At 33.6% G+C, this 7,743-nt stretch overlaps 1 pseudogene; it reads right to left on the bottom strand.

Annotated features, from left to right (window-relative positions):
* Positions 1 to 2,011: 2,011 nt before the first annotated feature.
* LOC110738510 lies at positions 2,012 to 5,039 on the bottom strand (annotated as a pseudogene).
* Between the last annotated feature and the right edge of the window lie 2,704 nt (positions 5,040 to 7,743).

The following is a 7,743-nucleotide window of genomic DNA, read 5'->3' as shown; positions in this document are numbered from 1 at the left end:
AGGTATGATCTAGTTATTCTATTATTGTATGATAAATGTTATATTTAATATACTAAATGTTCATATTTTTTTTGGCGTGTTCACTTTTTATTATTAAATGTCCACTTTTGTAAGTGTTCATTTTTTATTACTAAATGTTCTCTTTCATTTTATTTTATATATTATTTTTTTTTAACGTTCATTATTTTATTTTTTTTACTACATGTTCATATTTAAGGCCAAGGTCCATCAATTTCATGTTCATTTTTAATATACCAAATGATCATTTTTTTTTAACATGTTCAGTTTTTGGTACTAAATGTTTAATTTTTTTTACGTGTTATGTATTTTTACTAAATGTTTATTTTTTTAACGTGTTCATAATATTTTTTTTTAAACGTTCATTTTATAGAGCGTGATGTAGCTATCTTAGCTAGGGTGTATCTTGTTAGGAAATACTCCTACTAGTACAATGTACAATGAAAAGAGGGAAAATAATAAAATTACAATATATATATAAATTCAATTACACATACAAACCCAAGCAAAACAAGTCTAGAATGAAAATTACAGGAAAAATTTAACTAAACTACAAGTATGAAAGAAATACATTTGCCTCACTCCAAGCCAATGAAACCAACTAGAACATGAGAATACCAAGGACCACGTGAGTCTTCAATACTTGATACTCGTCTAAGGCATGTAAACACTTTCCTAAAGCGATTATTTCCCCACAAAGGTGCTTGGGTTGAACTAGAAATTCGCTTTGAGATACAATAGACGAACACTACAATCTTAGCACTAAGAAATGTAGTAAGATGTTCAAATTCTCAAAAAATAAACTTAATTGATAGAAGATTTCTAGAAGAGATTGCAAGTTTCTTCAAGAAGTTGTAGAGAAGAGAGAATATTGGAGAGGAGAGTAAAAACTTTCTGTCTGTCTTCGTCAAAAAACGAATACCCCTTTAATTAAAAAGGAAATAACCGCAAAAACCGCAGACAAGGGAAGCAGCGTGGGCGCGCCATCAAGTCGCGCGGGCGCGCCTCCCCATTTCTGCCAGAATTTTGCAAGTTTCCAGAAATTTGACACGATTTTGGCGCGGGCGCTCCACTACGACACTCTAAATAATCAACATATCTAATATTTACTCCCTCCATTTTGTATTAATTGCAACACTTTCCTTTTTATCCGTTTCATATTAATTGCAACACTTCTATATTTGGTAAGGACCCATCATTATTTTATAATTTCTCTTTCCAACTAACCCTACTTTCACAAATATTTTATCATTTCTCATTCCTACCAACCCCACTCACACTACTTTTTTTTTTATTATTATTTCTCTCTCTTACTAGCAATACGTACTTCGGTTTTTCTAACGTGTGCCCATGGAAACACATTAAGACAACAAATTCCCTATAATTATTTGATGATGAAGAATATTTATAATCTTAAAAAAGGTAGGTTTGAAAAATTATATGGAAAAATAGTAAAATCTTTATTATTTCCTCTATAACAAGATTTACCACATTTTTTCCAAATATATTATTCAATTATTTTAGTCTACATCCTAATACAACTATTTATTAAAAAAAAAATAAAAAAATAATTCGCCTCACCCATATACGTACAGTATTACTACTCCAGGCACAAAATTATTCCTTTTTATTTTTTTTTTCTATTTTTTTACGAAACCGTTAATCAATTTTGTTTTCTATTTTTTTAATGAAACCACCATACATTAGAAAAAGGCATTGTGTTAGTAGACAAAATATAATCAGTTGAAATAATATATAATATATTATGCATTTCTTGTAAAAAAAAAATAAAGGAATTTATTTTACAACTTAAAATGAAATATAGGATTTGAACACTCTATCCCTTCAAGTCCATTTTCTACTAGTGGACTATTTAAATTAGAGTTCTTCTCCATATTCTCCTTCTCAGGACAAGTAATATAGTTATGACTACAATTTCGGCATAACCTACACCATTTTTTGTTGCTTGTTATTTACTTATTATTTCCTTTCCACTCTTGTCACCCTTTTGCTTAGGTCTCCCTTTAGTCTTCGACTTTAGTGGGTGTTGAATTGGCTAACTCGTATCAACTACATTGTTGGTGATGCATTCACCATTGTCCTCGTTTATAGGCAATAACTCTTCGTCCTCAATTGTTAATCTGCGACACCAACGTAAAAGAAAATATTTTGGTGGAATTGAAAAAACCCCTTCATGAAGAAACACACTTAAAAAATGCCGACACAATATCCCCCAAAATTCAAAATTTTTACATGAACAACTTGCCACTTGTCCATTCCAATGAACAATATGCTTTTGACAAGTCTTACTATACTGATAATATTGCACTGTAAAATCACCAATACCAATAGACAATGACACCAAGTATAGAGTAGCCCTTTCAAACTCTTCTTGAAACTTTCTAAAAGCAAATAGTGTCAAAATATCATAAGCTTCTTTTTCCAATGGAGATAGAGTTCGTAATGACGAACCTCTATACTTATCCAACATATTTGCGTGAAGTTGCTTTTGTCCAATATCTTCAATGGCTAAATCAATCTATATTGATAATAATATCAAATGATAAGATAATACTCAAATCAATCTAACTTTTATATCAAAAACTGATATATAATTGTTCTAAGAATTTGAGCTTAAATTGTAAATTATAAGTTACGGAGTAATGATTAAACTCACTTGTTTAAGAAATTGGCTCAAACAAACGTGTGAACTGGTGAATCGTTTTACAAAAGAGTTAATGCTTTCTGACCTTCCTGTAGTTGTTATTCTAGCAAAAAAATATCCACGGAGATACGCGGGTACCCAAAAGTGTCTCATCTCATAAAGGCCAATAATATGCTTATTACTTTCCATTTTATATTCTCCAACTACTTGCTGCCCATTGATACTCAAATTGTTCTCGTGTGTCAAGCCTATATAAACCGTAAAAGCTGGCACACCATTTTGGATATTGTTCATGAAGGAGTGCGGTGAACCAACTGCTGAACTTGGAGGTGATGGTGCCATATACAAAAAGCGTGTTTAGTTAATGGTATCACTTCCAAAATACTACGTGTCATCCACGGATCTTGATCCGTCAATATTGTCTTAGGAGGCTTCTTCTCAATGACACAAAAGTCTACAAAGAAAAAAGTAATATAAGTGAGAAATTGATAAGAAGGATTATAATAAAATGTTCAATCTATCGATTTTAAATAGCATGATATATACTAAATAAATAATAGCACAAGAGACAAAAATGAATAGACAAGTTACCTTCATTAACCAAATGCACTAGTAGTCTCATTACGAAGAAGAGCACACCCAAATAAAATAGTCCTCCCATGATTGTCAACCCCAACAAATATACCAAATGGCATGTCATATGCATTAATCTTGTAGGTAGTGTCAAATGTCACAACATCTCCAAATTTTTGGTACCAATCGTAGCATTGTGCTGTTGACCAAAAAATGTGCTCTAATCTTCTTTCATTGTCAATTGTAAAAGAGTACTGAAAGTTGTTATTTTCTTCTTTAGCAACTTCACGATACTCCAACAAATCATTGATATCATTGTTCATTTCATTGCTACTAATCCGACTATAAAGATTATGGACATCTTTTGATTGAAAAGAAAGATAACCATGACTCACATTGTCTTCAAGCTCCATCACACGCATAATTTGTCGCACGGGAATTCCAGCTTCTTGTAGCAATAATATACAATTCTCATTTTATTTTGAGATAGTGCGATAAGAAGGGAGAAAACGTACCTCATCATTAGAGAGCATTTCATGATTATGTACTCCATGAAACTCAACAATATGCCATTCCTCCGGAAATATATCATTGAATTTTTTTAGTGTAATTCTCATATGAGCTTTGCATTCACATCTTGTTGATGGACGATTACGTTGGTCCTTTGACGGGTCGAGAATTTTCATGGTTGTTTTCCAGCTCGATGACAAACGAAGTCACGTCTTTTAATTTCTCCTTTCTTGTTCTTATCGAAACGAGATTTTCGAACCGAAAAACCATTTTTCTTGGCATAGTTTTGGTAAAACTCAAAAGCTTGTTCCTCGGTTAAGAAATATTGGCCAATAAAGGGTTCATAAACATCGTTATCAACATGTTCTCCATCTTGTAAGTGAGCTTCCGTATCATTAGAATAATGTTCATCTTTAATACTTTCATGTCTCAAGAGATAATGCATTTCATCAACTCTAGAAATCGTGTTTCTCATTTTGCAGCTATGAAAGTCAACATGTCAAAGGCTTATGACAGAGTAAATTGGTTATTCCTGCTCAAGGTTCTCCAAGCTTATGGGTTTCCTCCAGTTTAGGTTCAATGGATTTCTCAGTGTATCTAAACAGTTACTTTTAAAGCTCTTATCAATGGGAGAACCTCGGATTCCTTCACTCCTACTTGTGGTCTCCAACAAGGTGATCCTCTCTCACCGTACTTATTTTTATTTTGTATGGATGTCTTATCTCGTATGTTACTTCTGGCTGAGAATATTAATTGTCTACGAGGGATTAAAATTTCAAGACAGAGCCCCTCAATTTCCCATATTTTTTTTGCGGATGATGCTTTGTTCTTTTTAAAATGTTCGGAGGAGTCCTGGTACTATAGAAGATATCCTTTCTAGATTCGGGAAGGCGTTCGGTCAACAAATTAATTTTGCAAAATCCTTCTTCAAATTTAGCCCTTCTGTGTCTCCGGAGTTAGCAAATTATTTCAAAACTATTCTCCGAGTTCCCATTATTGATAACATGGGAAGCACTTGGGGGATCCTATCGACCTATCTGGGAGGAAAGCTTCTTTCTTCGTGGATCTTGTTGAATGTTTTAAGAAGAAAATTATGTCCTGGGCACATTGCAAACTTTCGGAAAGTGCCAAGCTCATTCTTGTTAACTCTGTCCTTTTGGGTATGGTGGCTTATGTTATGAAGACCTGCAAGCTTTCGATGTCCATCTCCAATAAATTGGACTCCCTTATCACTAGGTTTTGGTGGGCTAAAAGTGTAGAGAAAGGCATTCATTGGATAAACAGGCAACGAGTTCAACTTCCTAAAGGCATGGGGGGTTTGGGGATCCGCTCTACTAGCATTTTCAATGAGGCCCTACTATTTGAAAATATCCATAGAATGCATACGAATCCTCAACTACTTGCTGCTAGGATTTATAATGCAAAATCTGACTGTATCTTTTGTCCGACTAGTGACTTGCGTAAGCCACCTCCAACTTCTTTTTCTTGGGTTAGAAGGATAATGCACTCCCTAGCAAAATGAGGAAGGGTTTTGCGTGGAAAATTGGGTCTGGTTATAATGTGTTAGCTTCAAGCTCTCCCCGGGTCAATAATAAAGTTCCAGTGGTGAATTCGGACCAGAACCTTAGACAAAGTGCTTTATGGAAAGTAAAGGATTTTATCACTCTTACTCGTTCTTGGAATGTGGGAGTTGTTAGAGAACGGTTTGAGTGGGATAGTGCACAGGAGATTTTAACTATCGATCTTCCAAAGGAAGAAAAGGAAGACTTCTTATATTGGCCTTGGCATAAAGCAGGAAACTACATTGTTAAAACAAGGTATGCCTTTCTTGCAAACCTTGGAGGAGGGAGAGAGGTCCCCCCCCCCTAGAAAAGAAATCTATGATTTCTATAGAATTTTACAGCACCTGGAAATTCCCCTAAAATGGTGTATCTTCATGTGGAAGCTTGCTGTCAATGGAATCCCTATAAGAGCTAATCTTCGAGCAAGAGGAATTATCACTGACACCTTATGTGACTATTGCGGTGTTAAGGAGGAGGATGGTTTTCACCTTTTTCTTTACTGTTCTATAGCTCGGTATGCTGGGGACAATTGCCAAATTCCAAACTATAAAAAACCTACCGGCTCCATTTCTCTTCAGGATTGGATCCGAAGTCATATTCTGCTTTTTAATAGTCAGGATGGAATTCGAAGTCATCGCATTCAGGCCCTAGTGGCTACTCTGTGGGCTATATGGATTACAAGGAATAAGCGTATTTTTCAAGGAGAAAATGGGTACTTGAGATGTTAATTTGGAAATCTTAAAGAGGCTTTTCTCCTGTTACATGACTTTACTAGGTCGTATACCGGACTACAGGGCTTGGGACCTCCTATTGATTTGTCCTTTACCCCCCCCCCCCCCCGAGGTTTTTACAGGCTTCTTTAGGACAACTGGATCATGTCCTACTTTTCAACGACTCATTAGCTCTAAATACTATTCGAGTTGATGGCTCATGGCATAAGGCTAGTAAACATTACGGGGTCAAATGGACAATAGAGCTACAAAACCATGGTGAAATGGAGGCAAGAGGTTTCTCTGGAATTGCGGCCTCAGCTTTGCAAACTGAGTTTTGGGCTTGCCTTTAAGCTTTAAGGTGGGCCAGTGATAATGACTATCGGTCAATAAAAGTTTTAACTGACTCTGCATTACTTGACACGGCTATTAGGAGCAAGAGTCCCTCGGATATTCACCTTTTTTTGGACTTTGAAGGAGATTGTTAAGATCGGAAACACTTTTCAACATTGCGTCATTCTCAAGGTTGATAGAGCAGAAGTCCATATCCCCCACCAAATAGCTAACCAGTGTCGGGTTACTTTGAATAGTTTCTCTATTTCTGCTATTTTTGATGCTTTTTAGTTGTTTTAATTTTTTCTTTGTTTCTGCTGTTGTCAAAAAAAAAAAAAAAGAATAATTTTCATCTTCTAGTGGTATATTTAAATCAAAAGAGGTTCCAATTGGCTCAATAATATTTATATTGAAATTAATATTTGAATCCATTTGTCAATATAATAATTAAAAAAATAGATTAAAATTAAATCACATAACATAGAAATTTACAAAAGTAAAAACCATACAAAATATATAGTTATTTTAGATTACCTGATTAATGTCTTGATGTTACTATTGCATAAGTTTAATCACCAAAAATATTTTGCCTTATTCATTGAATTAGAATTTGTTATATACACTTGGCTGTACCATATACCCGGGGTCATTTACTCATTTATTGATTGAATGAGCAAATAATATTTTTACTCATATATTGATTGAATGAGCAAATGACCCCGGGTGTACGTAATAGACTTTCTCCTTGAATGCAAGAAGAAAGGATGTAGTAGTATGATTCAATATATAATAGGAGGGATGTGTCAAAAAAAAAAAAATGTATAATAGGAGGGAGGATGAAAAAATCAGGTGCCAATTAGCTCTGTAAAACAAAAAAGTTTGGCAAATTATTCAATTTTATAATGTAATGTAAATTTTTAGCGGTTTCGTAATAAATAGAAAAAAAATAAAAAGGAATAATTGTATGCTTGGAGTAGTAGTACTATATGTATATGGGTGAGGCTTTATTTATTTATTTATTTTTAATAAATAGTTTTATTAGGATGTAGACTAAAATAATTGAATAATATGTTTGGAAAAAATGTGGTAAATCTTGTTATAGAGGAAATAATGAAGATTTTATTATTTTTCCAAATAATTTTTTAAACCTACCTTTTTTAAGATTGTAAATATTCTTCATCATCAAATATAGGGAATTTGTTGTCTTAATACTCTATATTATAAAAAGTCCTATTTTGGACCCCACTCTATAAATTTTTTTAAACTTTGTGCACGCCCTATTATTACGATTTATACGAAATGAAGGAGTATAAAGTGATTTATTTCTAATTTCAAATCCGTTAAGGATTCATAATTGAACGATGATATTACG

Source organism: Chenopodium quinoa, unplaced genomic scaffold (assembly GCF_001683475.1).
Source record: "Chenopodium quinoa cultivar QQ74 unplaced genomic scaffold, ASM168347v1, whole genome shotgun sequence".
NCBI classification, from domain to species: Eukaryota; Viridiplantae; Streptophyta; class Magnoliopsida; order Caryophyllales; family Amaranthaceae; genus Chenopodium; species Chenopodium quinoa.
The sequence above is the reverse complement of the archived record's forward strand: the minus strand, read 5'-3'. Positions and strand labels throughout refer to the sequence as shown.